At 42.1% G+C, this 23,748-nt stretch overlaps 1 protein-coding gene and 3 long non-coding RNA genes across 19 annotated transcripts in view; 2 read left to right on the forward strand and 2 right to left on the reverse strand.

Annotated features, from left to right (window-relative positions):
• Positions 1 to 5,464, forward strand: part of LOC310687130 — a 92,830-nt gene extending 87,366 nt beyond the window's left edge. The window contains exons 7-9 of one of the 2 annotated variants that reach the window (XR_014516243.1): positions 773 to 825; positions 961 to 2,595; positions 3,721 to 5,464. This is a non-coding gene — a long non-coding RNA (uncharacterized lncRNA). The remainder of the gene's footprint in view (positions 1 to 772; positions 826 to 960; positions 2,596 to 3,720) is intronic. The other variant, XR_014516244.1, reaches the window with a different exon arrangement.
• The window catches only part of RAD51B (RAD51 paralog B), a 297,374-nt gene that overhangs the window by 16,565 nt on the left and 257,061 nt on the right, over positions 1 to 23,748 (reverse strand). The window lies entirely within an intron of this gene.
• The window catches only part of LOC310687135, a 52,164-nt gene continuing 33,934 nt past the window's right edge, over positions 5,519 to 23,748 (forward strand). For all 3 annotated transcript variants that reach the window (XR_014516245.1, XR_014516246.1, XR_014516247.1), the window contains exons 1-3: positions 5,519 to 5,654; positions 21,737 to 21,784; positions 23,627 to 23,710. This is a non-coding gene — a long non-coding RNA (uncharacterized lncRNA). The remainder of the gene's footprint in view (positions 5,655 to 21,736; positions 21,785 to 23,626; positions 23,711 to 23,748) is intronic.
• Positions 15,824 to 18,958, reverse strand: LOC310687164. The gene is made up of 2 exons (XR_014516286.1): positions 17,403 to 18,958; positions 15,824 to 17,107 (listed from the first exon to the last, which is right to left on the reverse strand). It is a non-coding gene; the product is annotated as an uncharacterized lncRNA (long non-coding RNA).

The following is a 23,748-nucleotide window of genomic DNA, read 5'->3' on the forward strand; positions in this document are numbered from 1 at the left end:
AGGATTTCCTAATATATTTTGGAACATGGCTTCTTCTTCTTCTTCTTTAGCCCGCTCATTTTACCAGAAATAAGATTTCTACACCCAGAAAAATGAGAGTATGTGAATCAATACAGTTGTACTGATTTTTATTTTAGTTATTACACTGCTGTAGACCCAAGTCCTGTTGCTGATCTGCAGTTATTGCTCATCTTCCAGCCTTGAAACATTGATTATTATCACTTTGATGAGTAGATTGGCATGCTGATAATTTTCACAGTTGCTTCTGTATCCTATATTGTAGTGCCCTTACGTAATATAAATATTGCTTGGCAAGGCTTATCCTTTATTTGCATCCAAAGGTATTAGAATGCTAGGAGGAATCATTATTAATTTCTTTCCACTGCAGTCTCAGCAATATTGCAAAGCTGTGGTTTGCACCACCCATTTTCAGCCTGGTTCGCATGGTGTGCAAGCCAAACTATGGTATACCGAGACCACAAGGATGTGCAGGCTCCTGGAGACGAGCCTGCAGTACTTGCTCCTCTAAAGTTCTTTTTACTCTGTACTGTGGAGCATGTTGATTTTCCACACAGCTGAAACACTGTCTTTTATATGGTTAAATAAACAGAATATTCTGAACTGCATGAAAGGAAGGCCAAACTAGACATGAAGTGGGAGATCCCTGTTTGGATCTTCTAATGCCTTTTGCTTTGCTATTGTGTGTTTGTTAAATTGGGGTTCTTGTATTGAGATAAAGGGGTTAACCCTTCCCATCATTCTGTTTCCCCAGATAAATTTTCCCCAAGTTTCCTCAAGCTGCTATTGGGCACAGGATAGAAAAAGGTATCTGTATTTATTATTGATTTATAAAAATATTTATATATCACTATTCATTAAAGAAATCAAAGTGGTTTACAACCACACATATATGCAATGAAAACCATGCACATATTTAAAATCAAATATCAACTATTACAGAAATCTAAATTATTAATTGCCTGCACAAGCCTGGCAGCATAAGAAAGTCTTCAGCAGACATTTAAAGATTAAAACAAGAATCTCTATTGGCTGAGCATTCCAGAGGACTGGGTCAAGGACAGTAAAAGCTCAGTTTCTCGTTGCCATCAGATGACCCTTGCCAACTCGGAACAACCAACAACACAGCCTAATACAGTGCCCTGCAGTAATCCATCATTGATCAGGTAGTATCCAGTCAGGCCCCATGAACTGGAATTAATCCCACAACACTGGGTTAGATGTTGGGTTGGACATGTCAGCAGACACCGCCACAATACCAGTCTCTAAACCACTGTGGAGCCAAGCAGCATTGTCTTCCAAGTGTTTAGCCAGCTAGGGAGACACTATGTGCTCCAGAGGTCTGCCCCCCTCTGAACTACATGGAACAACTCTGCTGGTCGGTTCCTTGATGATGCTGTTAGGTTGGGTAACTCCAGGATAAACTGAAATTGTCAGAAGGGACAGACTCGCATTCTGTTCTTTAACACTATTTCCAAACTGAATGCTGCTGTGACTCCAACATAGCAATGCAATGGAGGCAGCAAAGTAGGATCTCTTTGCTGTTCCCTCAGCCATGTGGCAGGCCCAATTATAAGCTTGAGCACATGTTTGGTTGGTTCTAGAGGGAGATTGATGCCACTCCAGCCCTCATCCAGTCTGTTTCATCGACCATGACAGAGCAAAGTGAGCTTTACAGTGTTTGAATGAGTCCACAGGAGAGAGACTAGGGCCTCAGCAGGATCACTTGCTCTATCCACCGGAAAGCCTGTTAGAGCAGTCAGGAATCTATCAGATTCCACCAGTCTCTTGGGAGCTGGCCATCCCAACTGGTCCCCCACCTGGGAAGAGAGATTGACTTTGGAGGAACAGCACAGAGGTAAGAGTTAACACCCCCTCAGTTGCTGCAGCCTCAGTCAACTCCCTCCCCTGCCACTGCTTTTAGGCTAGGAAAAATACTTCCACATCACATTCAGTTTAACCAGAAACAAACACTCCAACAGTTCCTCCTTTCACTTCCAGTTCCTGGGAAATCACTGCTCTATTTTGTCCTTTAGTGAAATTTGCAGGGAGGCAGAGAGATATTTTTTTAATGCTACTGTACTCATATATCCCCCTCAAATCTGCCTATATGGGCAGCAGACATTGCTGAATGTGTTTCAGTTTCAACTTTTATATAATTAATACAACCAACCCATTGTGAGAATAAACACATTTTAAAAAAATGAAACTGTTATATTAAACTAACACAACTATTCCAGAAGCTAGTGTGGGACAGGTTATTGCCAAATGTATGACAATAATGGCAGAGCTTTATACCAGAGGGATGCAAGATTGACTCTATTTTCATGGAGGAAATGGGTGGGTTGTGGAATTATGCAAGAGAAGCAGTCTGTTGGATGGCCATCTGTCATGATGATGTAGTTGAGATTCCTGCATTGCATGGGGTTGGACTATATCAGGGGTCGGCAAACTACAGCCCCCAGGCCAAATCAGACTTGCCAGGGTTCTAAATACGGCCCGCCTGGCCATTTAAGAACCTGCCACGAAGCCAAGACTCCAGGTGACGGTGATGGAAGGAAGAGGCCGAGTGGTGGCGTCTCTGCCAAACGCTGCGCCTGGTTTATCTCAGCATGGTGCGGGGACGTCTCTGCCAATCAAACGTCGTGCCACGCTGAGGTAAACCAGGCGCGGTGTTTTATTGGCAGAGACGCCACCACTCGGCCTCTTCATCCCGCCACCGCCCTGGTGCTCCTGTGGCTGCTACCACTCTGCATCCCCATGAGGGGGGCGACAGCGGCGTTCCTGGAGGAGGACAGCCAGCCTGGGCTAGGGCTTGGTGGGGCCGCTGTGGAGCTCCCATTGGCGGCTGATGTGATGGTGGAGGATGATGAGGCCAGCAGCGAAGTGGCCCAGGCGGCGGCCTTCACCTCCGGGGAGCAGGAGGACGAAGGGGTGGAAACGCCTGCATGGGGCGGCATCTGCAGTGAGGCACCAGCTTGTCCTTGTCTCCATCTCCGTGTTCCTTGAAGAGGTGCACTGGGCAGTGCGCGCCACACTTGGCCAGCTCCTGCAGGCTCCCGGCTTCCGAGGTGCCCAGCTCCTGCGAGTGCGCCAGCCCACTCTCCAAAACTTCTCATCCAGCCCCCAACAAGTGTGAGGAACAGTGAACTGGCCCCGTTTAAAAAGTTTGAGGACCCCTGGATTAGATTGTCCTTGGGGTCCTTTCCAACTCTACAATTCTGTGATTCTAAGTAACTAGGTCATCATAAGGAGTGAGCTACAGAGATCAGTTTGTTTTTAATCTGATTTCTCTTTTTTATTCTTAATAAAAATTCATATAATTTGGCTTTTGGGTGCTGAAGTGTGGTTTTGCAAAACACTACGGTTCGGATAATATCCCACATACCTGGCCACTGGGCATATGCCACTAGGGCAAAAAAGGAGGTTTCATCGGGAAAAGAGCAGGCTGTGTGGCATCCTAGGATGGGAGAGGCAGCTGGATGCCAGCCCTGTTGTCCTGAGTAAACGGAGAGGAATCTGGCTAGGAAACACAGAGTGCATTGTCTTGGGAGCCTGGGTTTTAGTATTTTACAGTTCTGTCTCATCTATGAGCTATAAGTGTGAAAGGGAGTGGTGGTGGCAGTGAGTAGCTGGCCAGAGGCAGCTGGCCAACCCTACAGGGCAGTTTTGCAGCAGTTGCACAAGGAAGGGCCTAAGTAGGCTCTCCTAGCCTTTCCCCTTCCATTACAGAACAAAGGCTTGCTTTTGGTCTACAGCTTGAACCTGGGTTTGGACCTCCTGCTGATCAAGCCAAACCATGGCTCAGCACTGAGCAGCAGGAGAACCTGGGGAGGAAGGCAGCAGCTGCAATCTCCTCTCCTGCAACCCCCACATGACGTGCAGCCTGGGTCTATTATATTTTGCTTGGGAGGGATGAGAAAGTTTTGAATTTTTATATCTTATTAAGTTTTTTTGTTTCAGGGAAGGTTGATTACACTGACAGAGGAATAAGAATGTATTTCTGTGCTGATAGTTCCACCCTTGGGAACTTGAGCTCTTAAATCATCTGCTTAAATATGCATGTGTGCATTTCTCTTATGTTTTTACCACATGCAAAGGTTGGAAAAATAATCTGTGTCTTAAATAAGAGGGGGGAAATGGAACAAAAACAAACAGCAAGCAAAAGAGAAAAAAGAGAGGACATGCACACAGTGAGAAGAATGTCAAGAGTTAATCCCTGGTGTAATACACTGGAGGGTAAATTCATGTTGTCAGAGGAACAGTTCATGCAAGATTTATGTGTCCCCCCCACCCTCCGGTGAACTTTAAGGTAAACCTCAGCCGGCGACTGCTGCATTCCTCATAAACCCCTAGCACAGCCCGCTGCTGCTTTTCCAAACTGCTTTCTCATTATTCAATAGCACATTTTTCCACAGCATTCTGCTCTTGTTAATACTTGCTTGCTGCAATTTTTTTTTTTTTAGTTCTGCAGTAAAAACACCTGTGTTTTATTAAGACTCAAAAATTGTGTTCCGCCTCCTTATTTTGACTGCAGTGGCTGCTGCTGAATCCAAAAAGAAAGGTGCTTAAAAGAAGAATGGGCCATCAGAGAAACTGAAACACGAAAGCATGGTTTTGTGTGGGGCTGGGGTAACTATGGCCTTGTGTAATGCTTGCTGCCATATCACAAAGTGAAGCTTGGGTGAATGAATGTGATCTTGCAACAGAAGGAAAGGCAGGGATGGGGCTAGCAAACTGCAAGTTGACTACGGCCTGGTTTCCACATTATGGCAAATCAAAATATGGCTTACAACAGGTGTGCAGAACCTTTGGCCCTCCAGAGGTTGCTGAACTACAATTTCCATCATTCTTGGCCATGGGCTATGCTGGCTGGAGCTGATGGGAGTTGTAGTTCAGCAACATATGGCAGGGTCAAAGATTCCTCGTTCCCTGCTTACCAGGCCTACTCAAATGTGTGAGTTCCCATAGAGGCCCCTATAGCTGATTTGTTTATTTGTCTCTTTTTTTACTTGTACTGAAACTGGGACTCATGTTTAAACTCTCTGGGAGCCTGCATGCTTGTGTAGTCCCAGTAAATCACCATTTGGCTTACTGTGACACGAGAACCAGCTCAGTGAAAGGAAATCTGTGGTGATGTGGAACAGGTGAGAAAGGAGGGCAAGGCCTCAGAGGCTGTGGAGTCATTGCAACATTTTAGTAAAAGTGAGCTCTGAGAGAAAGAATGCAAAAGTGCTTAAGGCTGATGACCTAATCTTTGCCTTCTTAGTACAAAGAGTCAGATGGGTGCAAGACAGAAAGACGTGATCCCTGTGCTGTCAGATCTGTTCAAATCAAACAACCGCATGTACCCAGAATCAGGTACATAGTGCTGCTCCACCCATTTGGGTCACAGAAGGGGGAAATTGCAAAACCAGCACCGGCTACATCAGCAGCACCAATCAAGGTACAACATTTCTCATAAAAGTCACAAACAGAAGCAGGAGAAAGTCTTGTGCAGATGCATCCTTAGTGCTGGAGTGCAGGAATGTTGGCAAATGACTCAAGGCATGAAGGAGCCCCTACAAGAATCGAAAACCTCTCATCTCCAGTTCCTTTACCGCTTAATGGATGTAGGTAACAGAAAGTTTTAAAAGGTAATAAAAACCTTGGTGGCTTGAATGTTTTGTTAATTCTGTTCTGAGTTGTATCAGAATTACAGGGTAGTATTGGCACCTAGTTTTTGGCAGTTGTTCTCCTCTCCACCTTTATAACTATTGTCTTCAGGCTACAAAGCACATATTATGGTGTTCATGATAGTCACCTCTTACTAATTTCTATGTGACATTCTTTTACTCATATCTATAGGTGTTCTACAAAAAAAGAAATTTACCTTGTAAAAGAAAGTTATGCCACAGGGCTCATATTCCAAAACTGCAAAAAGGGGATGAACAAAAATGAGCAAAATCAGCTTTGATGGGATTTACCAGCAGAGTATATAGTAGCATAACTCAGAGAGGTTTCTGCTCAAGGGACATGGAACTCATCTGTTAGAACCATTTATACATGTATGTGTCTGAAGACTAAAATCACAGTGCTCAATACATGTAAACAATGTTCAAACCTACTTCAGTGTGACTGTGTATAAACCTGACTTGCACTTACAGAACTTCACTCATTGTCAAAGCTGTAATTTGCATTTGCTTGTATACTGTGGTTTGGAACCATTATATGTCAGACTTGAAGAATATGCGCAAATTAAGGTAATCGCATGCTATCACCACTAATTTACATACAAATGTAAACATCCAAACTCATGAAATATGTTGGGCCCTGTTATTATGGAGAGTAAACAGCAATGACTCGCCTGTTATTTACACAGCCACCCAAACAGGGCATTTTCTTCCACTGTCACCCAGCTGGGCAACACAGCAAGGGGTATAGAAGTCAGTGTCTAACCTATGTTCCAAAATGGGCTCATAATCATGCTTCATAGGTGGCCTGGCCACCTGGATTATGACTCGACAGTAATAGGGGGTTTGCCATTGCTGATGTTGTGGTTGTTGAGCCATGTGGCATTCTTTTTTCCTTTTTTAAAAAAAGGCGGGGGAGGGGGAATGGAGCAACTTAGGCGTTCTTTTCTCAGAGCTATGAATATTTTTCTTCCCGCTACTGGAATGACTCTAGCTACAGATGATTCTTTCCTCCTCAAAGAACTAGCTATGAAAGGGGAAAGCTTGTTGTATTACAGGTGGCGACCATTTTGCATGCGTCCAATTGAAACGACTGCCGACGTGCAAGTCCTTTTGGATCCAGAAGAGGGCAGAATGGGGGACGTAACAGGGCAGAGCGGGCTTATGCATACTCTGCCAAAGCGTGTGGGGGCCAGGAGTGGAACCCCCAAGCAAAATGGTTGCTACCTGTAGTCCATTTTATTTTGTTGTATGTAATCACTTTTATGGCAGATTTGCAAGAAGTGTCAAGTGCTGTAAAGCATATTGTACTGACCTTGAGGTTAAAATCATAAAGCTGCTATGGAAGGTAATCTGAAGTACAAATCTGAGTGAGCAGCACTCATTTAATTTCACCGTTGCCCCATATTGTCTCAGCATTATCTCTGTCATTACACTTGTTTAATGTAGCCAGGATTAGCTTCTGATGAAAATACCACACAATCAGGGCTGTAGCTGGGGGTGGCGAGTATGAACTAACATAAAAAATAGACTTTGATGAAATTATTACTGAATTTTCTTCAATTAAAGGGAGAAAAATAAAGTTATAATCACATCAGGCTTCATTGAGGAGATTGCTACTTAAAGCCAGAGTTGGCCTAACTTGACTTTCATATTTTTTTCCAAATAACAACTCTTGTGAATAAGAAGTTGTAACTTGTGACTTCTGAATCATAATAGTCTTCTTACTTTATATTAACCAAATAAACACAGATATTGCAAAAGTAATGCCATTTTACATCATATAGTATTATAACGTAAAGTTATTATCATGGAACAATTCAGTATGATATTGTTTGTACATTTCATTTAGGCCTATCTGTGTATTGTTTTTACAACTGAATTACTTTAAAAAACCCTGTCAACTCACATCAAAATGTCATTTTCTTTGCTGAAACCTTTTATTAAGAAATAATAAATAAAATATTGGATTTTCTGTGAAAGAATTCATTACAAGGTGAACTGCATGAGGAATTGAATGGGTGGGAGGGAGTGGGTTTGAGAAGAGGCGGAAAGAAGAGCTAATCTGTCCGTGGCTAGGGGGCGCAATCTGGACGGTTCTGCCGGGGCAAAGCTCACCTGGCTACGGCTCTGCACACAATAGCAAAAAAAAAAAAAAAAAAAAAAAAAAAAAATTCTAGGTGATGGGGTACAATGATATAAATTAGCTAGTTACAGTGAAGGGGGAGGTAAAGACAAATGCCCAAGAGGAGGAACAATATGATCTTGTCCAGACAAGGCCAATCCTTCAAAAGCTTGTTCCTCTTGCAAAAATACCAGGAAGTAGAGTGCAAACAGGGATAGAGTACCAGATGAGGTATGGACTGTTCATGCTGAAATCCACAGCAAACGACAAACAAACCCCCCACCACTCAACCCCCCCCCCACTACTCTGCTTATTTGTATGCACTATAAAGTATGCAGCTCAGCAACAATAGCAATGGCACATAATTCTTGCAAGCAAAAGTTGTTCCCATGCCTACCAGGTATAAGTAATGAATCAGTCACTACATTAAAAAAAAAAAGTTGGTAGGTTAGGAAATAAGCATAATCACCTATAATTTAGACATGCCTAAAACAGGACACACAAAAAGTCACAAAACTGCAGTTTAAGAGAGCCACTAATTTGTGTCATAATGCACAGCACTTAGTGGAGAAGAAAGAGGCATTCACTTACATTGGCTACTATGCTATGGAGCACAATTGATGTGTGAGAGTAGCTTAATGAGCACAATTCTATTGCTTGTTAACTTTGAAGTAGGTCCCACTGTATTCAATGGGACTTATTTCTTAGTAAGTAGTGTTTAGAACAGCAGCTTTAGTCTGTGCTACTGGTCTGGACTAAGGTTGCCAGATTTTTTTCAAAGAATCCAGGGACACTTTTTTCTTTTTGAAAAGAGAAAAAAAAAGTTATTAAAAAATATATATGTATATATATTTAAAAAAAATAAGAAGTCATATCTTCTCTTCTGTGGTCTCCTCTGTCGTGTGGCCTTCCTCTGGGCCCCGGCCTGCAATCTTGGAGCGCTAGCAGCCATGGAGGAGGCTCAGGTCGGGCCTGGGCTCGGCCACGTATCCTTGCCCTCCCAGTGCTCTCCTAACTCTCCTCAGTGGTGGCGGCAGCAGCAGCGACGTGGCAAAACCGGGACTCCCCTCTTTCTTCTCCTTCCTCTTTCTCTCTCTTCCTTCTCCTTCTTCTCTCCTCCTTCTCCCTGCGTTGGCTCTGGGGTTTTCCTGGCCCCAGAGCACCACTGGGCAATTGTCTGGGCACTCTCGCTCCCAGCTCGATTTGGGTCTTGGGGAGGGGGGTGTCAGCAGTACCCCCAGTTGACGCACCGGGCGTCCCTGGTTCCCCCCCCCCCCGCAGGGGCGGTGGCAGCAGCAGTCTCAGCAGCCCGGAGCTAGCCTGGTAGCGCAGTTGGCTCTGGCTGGCTTCAGGAGCTGCTTGCTGCCGTGGCGCCCGCCATTTTGCCTCGCCAGAAGTCCCCATATGATGTGTCTTGTGCCGTTGAACCAATCACGCAACATTCATTCCCTACTAATAAACCTATAACACTTAAAAGATAAATCCGGGGACATTGAATGAAATCTGGGGATGGATTTGTAAATCCGGAGTCTGTCCCCGGGAAACATTGATGTCTGGTAACCATAGTCTAGACCCCACTCTTCACATGCTCAGTTGCTACCTCAAACGGTCCCCAAGTCATGGCTCATCCTTATGTACCTTTTGCCCTGCACTTTCTAGGCACAGGTCCATGCTTTCCCAGTCCTAGTGCTCCCCCCCCCACCGCCCATTGCTTTCCCAAGGGAAACCCGATTTTATTGTTGAATCAGAGCAAGCAGCAATTTGGGTTTTCCGCAGATTGTTGTTTGCTCCAATTCAGCGGCAAACAGCACCGCCAGGGGTGGGGGACAACGCTGTCAGACACAGACCTGGAAAGCCTGGTCCTGTGCCCAGAAATGCAGAACAAATATAAATATGGATGGGCCCTCAGGGGAGGACTACGGACACTATTCAGGTAGAGTTGATGCTCCTGAAAACCAGCTGAGAACTGGGATTGTGAGTGTGTCAACATTTTAAGAGACTTTGGCTGTCTACACACCCTCAAAACACATTCTCCTCCTCAAAGAGTTCTGGGTATTGCCTGTGTCCACAGCACCTGGTTTGGGACTCAGACTAAGTAGGAGTGAGATGAAAACCCCATTTCCTATGGTTGACAGAAGGATGGAGATGTGAACCTGCATGCTAGTTAGGCTCACCCTTCCTAATGCTTCTGCCTGCCACACCCCCACTGTCTTGGGTTTGCCAGTGTGAGGGGAAGAGAGGGACTTGCAATCAGTACACAGACTTATTCCTCCTGGTATCCTCACAGAGCTTCTGCTGCCTTAAGGACTAATGAGACTTAAAGAGTAACTACAGCTGAAAATGGAATCCCTTCCTCTTAGGTCTCTGCTCTAAACAACTGAAATACTGGGAGGCTTGAGGCAGATTCTGCCTCTGAGGAAAACATGGGAGTCTGCTCAGACCTTTCTAGAACCTTGGTGAGCTAATCTGCCCTACATTGCATATTGAAAAGTGAGATATGGGAGCACTCCTAGGCTGTATAGAAATAACTTTGGAAATGGTACTTGGAAAATGAATTAGCCGGCAACTAATATGCTCTTATCCGTGTTTCTGTGAACTGGATTCTTTTATTCTGTCTTCCAAAGCTGAGATTTTAGCAGATTTCAAACAGAATAAAAATAAAACAGAAAATAGGCATATTTGGACTGATTACTCAACAGGGGTCGTTTGTGACAGGAAGTGCAGCTGTGTGACTAATAGGCCTGACTTTTTCTTGGCTTCTTTCCCCTTCAAAATTCTTGTTTACTGCTTGGGTTCTAAAAAAAAAAAAAATAGAATGGCAAAAGCTAGCAATATTCCAGGAAAAAATGGTCTGTGCAATAAGCAAAGGCAGTAAATTTTACAGAAAATCAGGGCTACAGAACACTCCTCCAAATATTCCTTCCAGGCTCCTGACTCACGTCATCTCTCCCCCTGCTTTTCTCAAAACATATGTCTAGCAGATCCCTTTTTCTCCTGAGGGGAGGGGAAGCATATGAATCATATTTTGAACATTTAACTCTGGAATTCCTGAGAAGAAAACTAACTCCAAGGAAACAAAGGGACTTTGTGCATTTTGCACTTTATTCATTGCTATTGCTGGTTCCTAATAATCATTTTGCTTTAATCAGAAGTTGGAAAACACTTTTGCACACTGTGAAGACAAGAATCTTATCTTGATATGATGGGAAGGTTCATAGAATCACATGAAGCATAATCAACAAAGCTGATAATGTTATTGGTGTAAACTGAGAGGTAAAGAAATGCCAAGGTATAGCATTGAACGCATGAGGGATCAAAGATATGAACTGTGGTGAGGGAAATTTCCAGGAGTCAAGAGTGCCTATGGACACTTCCATTTACCCCACACTACCTTAGAATTTGCATTGGATCAGTGTCACTGGTCTGAAAACTTTTAATTTATGTTCCAAAGCAGAAACTGTCAGGTGTAAGACCCACATGATTTGAAGAACTGTTACAAAAATTAAGCCCTAAAAGGAACACAATAATGAAATGAAAATCTCTTCTGGGGTTCTGATCTACTTTAACTGAGGTTATTCAAGAGGGAAACCTAATATAACATACTTGCCATGCAAAAACCACTTGAATACTGCCATGGATTTCATCGAGTATGGATTTTGAAGACTAAACAGAAATAATAGAAAAATCTGCTCTTGGTAAAACATTGCTGGTAGAGGAAGTCAGAAGAGTTACATTCTTTCTGGTTTGTATATTCTTAAGATGCAAACATAATGAATAAACAGGATTGTCTCTATTTCAAATTAGCTCAGAATGTATGCTTCATGCACCACTTAATGGCAACTATTGCTGAGGGGGGGGGGAATTCATGCAAGTTTATAGAGCACTTGGACAGAGCCACTATAGAAATACAGAAGACTAAAGTGGCCCAACTGTCCCATTGAGGGATATTCAGCAGGGGTAGCCAACATGGTGCCCTCCAGATGTTGTGGGCTACAACACTCATCATCCTTGACCATCGATTGTGCTATTTGGGGCTGAATTGTAGTCCAAAACATATAGAGGGCAGTGTACTTTCTACCCGTGGTGTGGGGCACGAACTGAAGTTTAGAAGCAAATACATTTATACTCAGCAGTAACAAATGGTTCTTCTTCTTATTTCAGTTTGACAAAATATTTTAATTGTTTCTCTTTCAGTGCAATGGCAAAAGATTGCAAAGAGCTCAGAACAGTTGCATTTCAGTCCAAAGGTGGTTGCGTTTCTCCAGCAGCACAATGTTTCAGGGGCATACATCTGGTAGAGGGTTTAGCGATTCTTGAAACAAACTATGGTATATTTAAGATAGAATAGTATGTTCTACCTGAAGGGTACAGAAACTCACATTTGCCTTTAATCTCTTCTTGTTTTTTCTGCCACAATCAGACTTCAATTCCAGATGTTTCCCTTCAGGCTGGTTTGGAGCATGACAGGGTTGCTATTTTCACAGAATAAATAGTCTGGGATGTACATACAGTTACAGTCTACACACTCAAATATGCCCATTCTTGGAGATTGCTAACATTTCATTTCTCACCGGGTGGCTAACATATGGGCTGCCAGCATCTGAGGTATGTTAGCAGGGGGTTGAGTGTAGCATTTTCCATGCACTGCATACATTCCAATGTACAGTAGAAACTGCGTTTCCAGGGGCTTAGTTCCAATGAGCTTTCAGTTGCTATTGACATACGTTCCCTTTTTTGAAAAGTCCTCACATTTAGTTAAGAAATGTTCAGGAGAAATAGGCTGTCACTTTTCCAATAGCGAGCTATTTTTGAAAAGTCTATTAAAATCACTTTTAAAAGGCAAATTCATTGATTGCTGAAACACCTTCTTGTCAATCTGGCAAGAGTAAAAGTACATTTATTGTCTCCATCACCATTAAGAGATCAGGTTTACTGGGGCCAGTTCAAGCCTTGGTAAAACTCCATGGCAGTCAAATAAGAGTTGTGGCGTGGCTGAATTCTGTGTGTGTGTCAGCTGCCACATCACAGAGTCTGATGTCAGGGCAGAGGTCTGAGGCAATCAGATGGCAAGCCATAAAATCTGGTTTTTTAAGTTTAGTCCTGTTTGTTTGTGTGTCTGATGTAAACACTTGAGCAGCCAAAAACCTTCCAGAACAAAGCCTGTAAACAGCTAGATGTGATCCCGTAAAGATTGGCTTGTTCTATATGTCTCACCATGTAATCTGACATTTTTCCACCAAGAAAAGCTAAGAAGGGTAGTAAGCAATGGGAAGAAAAGTAATGAGGATATGATGGATTTGCAGGATACTGCCTCCCCCTGAAAAAACCCCTGTAGGTTGCTGTTTGCTCTGATTGAGCGGGTTTTTGCAGGGAAAGCTCCAGAGAAAAAAAAGGGGCTTCATGGACATGGATTCTTAAAGACTTTGGACTGTGCCTGGAAAGAGTGCAGGATAAGCCCACAGAGTCCACAAACTAACACCAAATTTTAGGGGAGTGGAGGAGTTGAAGCAAATTTGCAGAAAAAAATTCCCCTCAGATTTACCTTTGAATTTTGATGGTGACTATTCTCCAACTATGAGTGCATGGCAAGTATTTGCTCTTCAGCATCAGCATTTGACTTTGCAAAATTTTGCAGTAGCAGGCAGTATTTGCCATCTGACATGAAACAGCAGTCATTACTTTATGATGTCAGATGTAATGAGAAGGTGAATCATATACCACATAGCACAACACTGAAAAAAGGGCAAAAAACCTCTCCCTCCTGATTTGTTAAATAACTGATTTCTACATATCCCAGATTTCTCAAAGCACTTCAAATGTTTTTCTTCCTCAGGTGATACTCTTTCTCAATAGCTTCATAAACATCATATGTCCACTTGAGCATGTAATTTTTGTATATGAGGGTATACCTCAGTAGCAGAGCATGTGAAGAAGATCCCAGAAGGTCCCAATTTCAATCCCTGGCATCTCTAAGTAGGGTTGGTCAAATTCCCTGTCTGAAACCTTGGAGAGCTAAAGTCAGTCAGTGGAGACAATGTTGAGTTAGATGGATCACTTAGTATAAGGCAGCTTCCTGTGTTATACAATAGATGCACAAAACAGAAAAGACTGCTGTCTCTAAGCAAAGCTATTATTTTGCACTCAACATTTGACAATCCACTTGACAGTGTTGGGCATGCAGCAATCAATGTTCTTGACAGCAGATATGTAGTAACCATCAGCATTTGACACCTGACTTTCAACAGAATTTAGAGAACTGGATATTAACTTCTTCCATCTAGTCAATCAAAACAGTTGAATTTTGCCTTCCAAGTCCAGCACTCGAACCATGGACTACAGTGGCTGTCAAGCTAAGAAACGGCCCACTCTGAGATTGCTCTAGCTGTAATTTTTGAACGGCCTTCAGAGAAACCAGATTCCAATTACCTTGAATTAAATGGATTTATCAATGAAACTCTTTGGCTGTTTTGAGTTATATTTCTGAGAAAGTTATCCTTAAAATGTGGCATAAGTTTCTTTCCATGGAGCTATCATCTTGGTGTTTTTTTCTGGAATTCTTGCTACAGCTGCATGATCCCTTTTGTTATCATTGACAGGCCAATATGCCCAGAGGCTCAATTTAAGAACTGAGAGGTACCAATGCTGAATCCTGCCTGGAAGCCATTCACCTGGATTCCATGCTGCCAAATTCCAGGTGTGTGGTTGCTGGCTGTGATCACCTCATGGTGAGGGAAAGGTACCCTACAGACACCCAGAGGCATTTTACTAGTTCACATGTTCCAGGGATGAGTCCAGGCATCTAAAATAAGATCTGAGGCTCAGCCCTAGCTCAAAGTAAGCATTAAGTTAGTAAATTAATAAGTTAGGAAGTTAGTAATCTGCAGAGTAGTTCAAAATCTCTGGGCTTTCTTGCTGGCTGTAGATGCAAAGCCTTGGATTGTGCACAAATTCACTGATGGATATGTGTTCTAGTTTTTTAATTTGTAATGCTGCTATTGTACAACTCAAATTGTATAATGAAAATATACACGTGATGTCTACCCAGTGCAAAGCAGCTGTGAAGAAGGTGAATTCCATGTCGGGGATTGAAAATGGTGGTGTTCATTACCACAGGATAGTTACCAACTTGGACAGCTTTAAAAGCAATTCCCCTTGGCATCTGGGTTGGCCATGGGGAGAACAGGAGGCTAGACTAGATTTAGTGTTGAAGGCCTTAGTCAGATCAATAAATGCCACATACAGGGGTTTATTTTGCTTTCTGCATTTTTAAAAAGCTGTCCAGTGGAAAAAATCATGTCCACTGTTCCCCTAGAAGGTCTAAAACCATTTTGGGATTCAGGAAGGGTCGCCTTGGATATTGTTGAGAGACGGTTTGCTAAGATCCTTGCAAGAATTTTGCCGGCTGCAGGTAATAGAGAGGTGCCTCAATAGTTTCTGTAATCGGTTCTGTCACCTTTTGTTTTAAGAGATTGATAATTTTGGCATCCCTAAAGTCTGCTGGGATCTCCTCTCTCTCCCAGATTTTGTTGATGAGTTTGTGCAGATGCCTGATAATCGTCTGCCAAAGCAACTACTCTATTCCAAACTTAAAAATGGAAAGTGTAATGTTGGTGGTCAACAAAACAGGTTTAAAGACTCTCTCAAGGCAATTTTTAAAAAATGTAGTAGAAACACCAACAACTGAGAAACACTGGCCTGTGAGTGCTCCAATTGGAGAACAGCCTTTACCAAAGGTGTCATGCTCAAACTCAGGACGAAAGGGAGAAACGAGCTAAGAGGAAGGCACGCTTGGCAAACCCTCACCGTGATCAACCCCTGCCTGGAAACCAATGTCCCCACTGTGGAAGGACGTGCAGATCTAGAACTGGCCTCCACAGTGACTCATGGACTCACTGTTAAAACCGTGTTTATGGAAGACAATCTTACTTGGCTACGAGTGATCGCCAAAGAAGAAGAGACTAGATGGGTCTTTGGTTGATGCAGCAGGGCTCTTTTTTATACTCTTACAATCACATCTTTAAATTATCTCTGTTGCCAGCACTAGCTATTTGGATACAATTATAATTTCCTCCCAAATAGAGTTTTCCAAGTGGCAAGCCTTTTTGAAAATTATATTTTTTCTTCCCTCAATTTCCCCTCCCCATTTTTTTTTTTTTTTTTTTTTTTTTGCCAACACTGGTATTGGTGGCAGTTCTGCCATTTTAAGAGTTGGAGAAGTGAGGTTCTCTTGCACGTACTCATATGCTACAGAGGCCAAGACCAAGACTTCCTCAAGAAGGTCAGTTTTATATAGAAAAGCAAGCAGGCTAATCGCCTCCCCTCGCTGCCTTTTCCTAAGGCTCTTGGCATCTGGCCCTGTTATGTGCAACCCGTGGTTTGACCAATGCTTCCTCTTGTTTGCTACTGCATACTCAACACAACTGTATAACTGAAGGGAAGCTTATGCCAGTTATTAGTGCTGAGGCAACCCATGCCCCCAGATGAGGGAGTAGTTTCATGAAGCATTTCCTTCTGGAGCCTCTGCTTTCAAGGGGAAAAGGTTATGTGAAGGGCTTTTGGCTCGTCTCTATTAACTGGTTGTTGTTGTTTTTTTAAAAATGTAAATACTAAATTTTCTTTTTTGTTGTTGTTTCAAGATTTAAATTAATTGCAGAAAAAAATGTGAGGTACATGTACCTTTTATTCTTCTAAACATTCCCTGTGCATTCATAGAGATGGCAGTCAAGTGGCACATCAAACATTCTCAAAAACCATTCTCCTAGGCTGCTTCTACCTCATTCTCTTCCACCAAGTTCTGCACATGATCAACCCAAACAGCCAATTTACAGACTCACCAACAAAGTGTGCCACAAGACAGATTGGCTATTGGTAACGGTCACTCTACAGCAGCCAGCTTCTCATATACACTACTTTTATGGGCTGTAATTACGCCCATGCTGCTGCAGTATGTGCGTCGATACTGCAACCACTTGGGTGGGGCCAATCATGTGGTCTTTCCCACCCAATTACTTATCTGGTTGAAAGGACATGTACAATTGGTCCCCCTACCTACTTGGGGTCGCACACATACACTATAGGAAAGCAGATTCCATACAGCATTAGGGAAGTGTGAAGGGGGCATTGCTGCTTGTAAGTCCAGATGGAGAAAAGGAATAGTATTATTTTCCTGTCCCATCCTTCTGTAGAGTAAGAAAAAGTATTAAGCACTGCTAAATGTTGGAGCATCACTTGAATATTAAATAAGGAGTGCTTACTACTGAAGAAGTATAGCTGTGCCATGTTGGGTATAGTTCTTTTTTTTTTTGCAAATTAAATTTTTATTGGTTTTCAGTACACATACATACATTCAAAAATTACACATATATAGGTTACATATTTAACTTAGGCTCTATCATGCCTCTGACTTCCCTCCATTTCCTTGGTAAGTATCAAATAAAGTTCTAATATCACGTACTCTATATATCTTATTATCAACTACACGCTGTAAGAGTTATTCCAACCCTACCAGTGTCTTCAAAGATTTACAATTGTTTCTTATATACATCAAATATTTACTCCAATTTTCTTGAAACTTCTGTTGGGTATACTTCTAAAGGCAACAACACATTTGAAACAGTAGTATATATGAAGCAGACACCTGATTTATAACTGTGTTTTTTTTACCTTTTTCTCCTCACCACCCATCATTTGCAATAATATGATAAAGTACAAATTGATTAGCAGCTATTAGAACCCCTAACAGACATGGAATATGTAGCATGGTGATGTGCAGAAGCGTCGGTACAAAACAAATGTAAGCTTGCTGCACGTAAAGGGAAATAATGTCACTGTTATTGTAACTAGAAAGTATGTTGGGCATGCCAAGCAACACTGAATCTAATCTTCTCTGGCTGCTTTTCTGCTCCCTAGGCTCTTCATCTATCTTTATCTCCCCTGTCCCCCAACTGAAAAAAAAGTACTTTTTGAGTACAAGCAATAAATCAAAAAGTCTCTGGTGTTCTGCATCAACTCCTCCGATTGTTCAAAATCCAGAAACTAACATGCAAAATAAGAATGTAGAAACAGAACAGGCAGTAAGGAATATGGGACCCAGGAGCACAACAAAGTTTAGCATGTGGAAGGGAGAATGGAAATAAAACTTGGTATAAAGGAGAAAAGATCATAATGTTCTTCTCTGAAGTATCACAGATCATACTCTGACATGATATTGAATGCAAAACTATTATTCTAGAGATGTAACTGACTGACTTTTGGAAGTATGGAGCCTAGTTTAGCACAAATGTCAATATAAATTTTTCCAAGATGAAGCACATACCCTCATGGGACAGGGCACTGAAAGACCATAAAAGAATGGGAGGAAAGTATTATTTGCTAATTATATAAATTACAGACCACTCTTAATTTCAATATAAATCCCACAGCAGATTGCAATAATTGTTTAAAACCTCAGTATCAACCTTTTCAAATCTCCTATGGGTTTTTAGAGTATTATTTGCCTTTTGCTTTTGCTTTGTTTTCTGTGTGTGATTTTGTTAGCTGGAGAAACAAATATTTTAAAAACGCACACTTGATGTCAGTTCAACACAGTTCAACATCAGAGGCGCGCATCAAGATCAGTGCATCTGTGAGGGCAGGCCAGTCAATTCCACCTTCAATTGAACAAATGCAGATGCTGTGAAAGATCGTAGATGCCTAGCCATCCTGAAACATTCCAAAGCTGACTGAACAAAAGGACCAATTGCAAAGACATAAGCCGGGGGGCCTGAGTATGTGGCTATTGGGATACGGAGCGGGAGTCTTCCTGGTAGAAGGTGGACAGGGAAAGTAAGGTTCACCCCCGAATGTGGCTAAGGCAGAGGGAATGGGGAGGGAAACTTTATAGTATGGTCTCTCTCCATATGTGCCTGTCCATATACTAATGTCTTCATCAGAGAGCCTTCTCTGGGCTTCCCCACCTTCCATTTTTTAATAGGTAGCTAGCAGGGAAATATACTTTCTCTTTAAACTGCTGCCCCCCACCAGACTGAATACTTGGAGAGCATCCTATTGATGGAAAAGTATACAAAAAAGGGGAGGGAGGGCTGAGGGATAGTTGAGGCAGGACCCACTGGGGTTGAAGGAGTAGGGAAGAGGGAGTTAGGCACTTCTGTCTTCCACTGCCTCCCGCAGTTTGGTCAGACTCATGTTTGTAGCTTCGAGAACACTGTCCAACCATCTTATCCTCTGTCGTCCCCTTCTCCTTGTGCCCTCCATCTTTCCCAACATCAGGGTCTTTTCCAGGGAGTCTTCTCTTCTCATGAGGTGGCCAAAGTATTGGAGCCTCAGCTTCAGGATCTGTCCTTCCAGTGAGCTCTCAGGGCTGATTTCCTTAAGAATGGATAGGTTTGATCTTCTTGCAGTCCATGGGACTCTCAAGAGTCTCCTCCAGCACCATAATTCAAAAGCATCAATTCTTCGGCGATCAGCCTTCTTTATGGTCCAGCTCTCGCTTCCATACATCACTACTGGGAAAACCATAGCTTTAACTATATAAAGCCTCATATATGGCTTGGCAATCATGAGGGTTGTGTGCAGATGGAAAGAATTGGGAGTGGAGAGGCAAAGGCACAAATTCCATGAGATGGTGTGTGTGTGTGTGTGTGTGTGAATTTCACATGCTGCCCCCCACCAGACATGCCAAACTCAGACAACTAGCCAACTTTAGGATATCAGTAAGATATATTGCACTTCAGTTTGTAATTTGTCTTTGAACTTTTAAAATATATCTACTATATATTTTGGAAAGCTTGTTTGTCCAGCCACTATGCATTTGGACACCTTAGAGATCGTAACCAAGCTTTTCATGATGGTTCCTGAGATCAAGATGCAGGTTTTTCCTCTATGTTTGGATACAGCTGGGTGCTATTTTGAATCAAGATGGCAGTCTGAACCTTTCACAACTGCAATGAACCATTGGTTTCAGAATTACACTGAATTTTTGGTTTCACAGAATTCCTGGGAAATGCTGGGTACAAGGTTGCTAGTTTTCTATAGTTTTCTTGAACACCCTTTAGGTTCTAAATATGTTGTGACCAGTGCTCCCCCCCCCCCCGGGAGTACTCAAGAGTATGCAGTACCAGCACCTCTTTTTTTGTTGTTAAAAAGTGTAACAACCTCATGGTGAGAAGCGGCACCTATTTTTCTAGAAAAGTAGTACTGATTGTGAACCATCTAATAACCCAGCGGTAATGGGACCAGTGTTACAGTGAGCAGGAAGAACCACCAGGACATAATGCTAGCAAACAGCAATCCATTATTCAAGGCTTACATGCTTTAGGGAGTGAGGGAGAAAGGAATATGGTTTTAATTTCAGGCCTTCACTTTCTAGGTGCCCCCAAGGGGCATACACATTTCCTATATAAAGTTCAGTCTGTTTGCAATTAAGTCCTCCTCCTCTGCTTATTCCTAGCTAAATTAAAAATAGTAAAATCAGGATAACCTTGGACTTTTTGACATAAACAAGGCCACTGTTTGCAGAGGTATAAATATACTGATCAGGTTTATGGGTTTTAGAAGGCTGAAACAGCCTTGTGAACTTTTCATGTTGAACGAATGTTATGTTTCAAAGAACTAATAAGCATCTGTGCCTCCTTTTGAAACCTGAAGGCTTTTCAGTGAGAGCAACTTCTTATTTGAACTTCAAGTGTAGTCCTGTATAATATCAGCCCTGGAAGCTAACTTCATTTATCTGAAACAAATAAAAAAAATCCTTTCAGTAGCACCTGAGAGACCAACTAAGTTTGTTATTGGTATGAGCTTTTCGTGTACATGCACACTTCTTCAGATACCACTTCTGAAGAAGTGTGCATGCACACGAAAGCTCATACCAATAACAAACTTAGTTGGTCTCTAAGGTGCTACTGGAAGGAATTTTTTTATTATGTTTCGACTATGGCAGACCAACACGGCTACCTACCTGTAACTTCATTTATCTGGGCTCGCTGCAAATACCTCTTAAGTGAGTTCAGGGATTTCTGTGTATGGTCTGACTAAATTTCACCTACCATACAATATTTCTCCACAAAATGTTTCAGCAATATGCACCCCACAATATGTTTGAGCAGAAGGGGGAAGATGTTCCGTCTTTTTGCCACTTCTGTCATAATATACACTAATAAAGGTACTCAATTCTCTGAGTGTGTATCCATATGGACTCAAAATGACATGACCCACAAACTAGAGGGAGGTAGCACCATGCTTAGGGAAACGCCAAGGTTTACAGATGTACAAAAAGTATTTAAGGGGGGAAACCTTCCAAAGGGGTTGTGGGAGATTCTAAAACAGCGTAATAAGGAATGATCTCAGTGGTCATGGAGCGCTGGTGTGAATGGTGCACATAATAATAATTTCTACCTCTCTTGTATTACTTGAACTTTCGGGATATACAAAAGGAAGTACTTCCTTGTGCAAGACATGTTAAATTCTGGAGGAAGCTTTACCAAGATATAGTGATGATTGCCAACTTGGACAGCTTTCAAAGGGGATTGGGAAAGCATAAATCTATCAGAAGGTATCAGGCAATATGCCTCTAAATATTAGTTGATAGAGAACACCAGCAGGAGAAGGCTGTTGCATGCCCATGGGCATCTGCTTGGCCACGGTGAGAACAGAATGCTGGACTAGATGGTGCTAATCCAGCAGGGCTCTTCTTAACTTCTTAGCCTAATTTTCACCCTTTGCTCTCAGAACAATCAAGTGACACTACTATTTCTGACTTTTTGAAACTCAAAGAGCTTTTAGTTTTACTCTTAACAATTTATCCTGGATGAACAGTTTTGGTGGAGTTTAAAAACTTCATTTGTTTCATTTAAGCAATTCAAGTTTGCCCAATAAAGGATACCATCACAACATTATTTCCTTTCCTTTCCTTTCCTTTTGGCAGCTTGTGATTTTCCAGTTGGAGATATAAACTCCAGCAAGCAAATTGCAGGTAGGGTGAATTTCTTCTGTACCAGCACCTCCCTGCCTCGTGCCTCTCTCTACCCTCTCACCCCAGGCATTCTTTGCTGCTCTGTTTATATTTCAGAAACCATATGCCAAAAAGGAATCCCCTCTCAGCAGTAAATAGGTCCAGGAGAAACTAACTCAGCAATAGTCAAGCAAGAGGCTGGCTATACGGGTATAACTTTTCTATTTTTTATGACACTATTTAGGATTAGGGAAAATTAGAAAGAAAGGAATTTCTTTTTTCCATTTCCCCACTTTTTGTTGAGCACAATTGGCCAGGTGTGTTTCTCCTGGCAACTCTTTACTAAGCCTTTTGAAGGCCTATGGGGAAATGTTTCCTCAGTCCCACCTTGTATAAATACACATTTAGATATTAGTGCTTCTTTAATTTTTATTGTTCAAGTTCTATGGAACCCCTTGCTACAATAATTCAGAATTCTGTGGTGACTTTTTTTTGCTGTGACCCATTCCCTTAGAATGCTTTTAGAACCTCCTAGTAGCTTAGTATAATAGGTTTAGATGTGAGATTGACTCCCACACTGGAGAAAGAATGAACTATTAGCTAAGATGGTTTATTAAAGGGATATTTTGTACATTAAAGTACTGACATTTACTATAGGGTCTTGATTATCGTTTCTAAGAACTCAATAGATTTGATTGCTGAAACCTGCCTATAAGAGGCATTTACTTCAGGCCCAATTACCTAAAGCTCTAACCCAGCCAAATTCACTCAAAACTCGGTCCAGTAACTGGATACAATCTGCTTCTGACACCAAATTTCCTCCAGGTGTACTTATGACTGCCTGGACAGTTTAGCTTTACACATCGACAGCCTGTTAGTCTAATACAGCCACTGGCTCCCTTCCTTTGATATTGACCAGCAAAGTATAGTTATCACACTGGGCAGGACTAGCTTAGACCTCAGCTATCCCACTTTGCCTCAGCTTTTATTGGTCTTAGCCATCATCAACTGACTTTCCCAACTGGCGTTCTTTCTCCACACTTGACAGTTAACTGTCCTTTTTTCACTGACTAAGACCACCAGCCAATCAGAATCTGTTGCTTCTTGAAGGAGAATTCGGTCTGAAGAAAAGCAGAAATTTGCTTTCCACTCAGTATCACAGATGCCCTCTCTTCCCTGCCATGTGTTCCTGAAACCTGGGACTGTTCCAAATCTTAAACATACTGGAAAGCATATCCTTAGGCCAGCTGTGATCTGATCATGCTGTAATGAATGAGAGAAAACAAAAACCAACACAGAGCTGGGCAAACAATAGGGCTCCTTGTTCTAGCCTGGAAGTGATCTTCATCCTCCATACCCCTCTCTCCATCAAAGCATCCCGCAAAAAGCAAGATTCTGAGAGGGTTATGCAATATGCCCTGGGTGATCCTTTCTTGACTAAAGTGGCCTGTGTTGTTTTGAAGGTGACACTCCTTGCTTTGGAGAACATATGGGAAGGGAACTATTATACATCCTTTAAAATAGGTGATCAGCAAAGCAGTCATTATTTCTGCCATTTATAAGCTTTGTGGGGGAGTTCAAGGCTAGGGTTTTTTAAACTTCTAAAACAAGGACTAGAAATGATTCTAGTCCTTCTGTAAATCATCTGGAAATGATAATTTTAATCTTGGATCAGAACTGTTCTGCCAAAATCCACAAATAGCTCAGTACTGTTCTGACAAAATCCACAAATTTTGGAAGGGCCCAGAATTCTATTGATGTGGCATATATTATACATTCTGAGACAGATTTATCACGGCAAATGAATATATTGACCTTTTTATATAAAAAAAGTCTGAGAATGCTCTTTTCTCCTCATTCTAGCCACCACAAATGATGCAAGATCAATATGGCAATTCTGTGCATGTTTACTCAGAAGTCACCAAGTTCAGTAAGACTTACTTCCAAGTAAGTGTGTATAGGATTGCAGCTTACTTTCTTCTCAT

The sequence above is a fragment of the Podarcis liolepis genome (genome assembly GCF_965112155.1).
Source record: "Podarcis liolepis genome assembly, chromosome: 1".
Classification (NCBI taxonomy): Eukaryota; Metazoa; Chordata; class Lepidosauria; order Squamata; family Lacertidae; genus Podarcis; species Podarcis liolepis.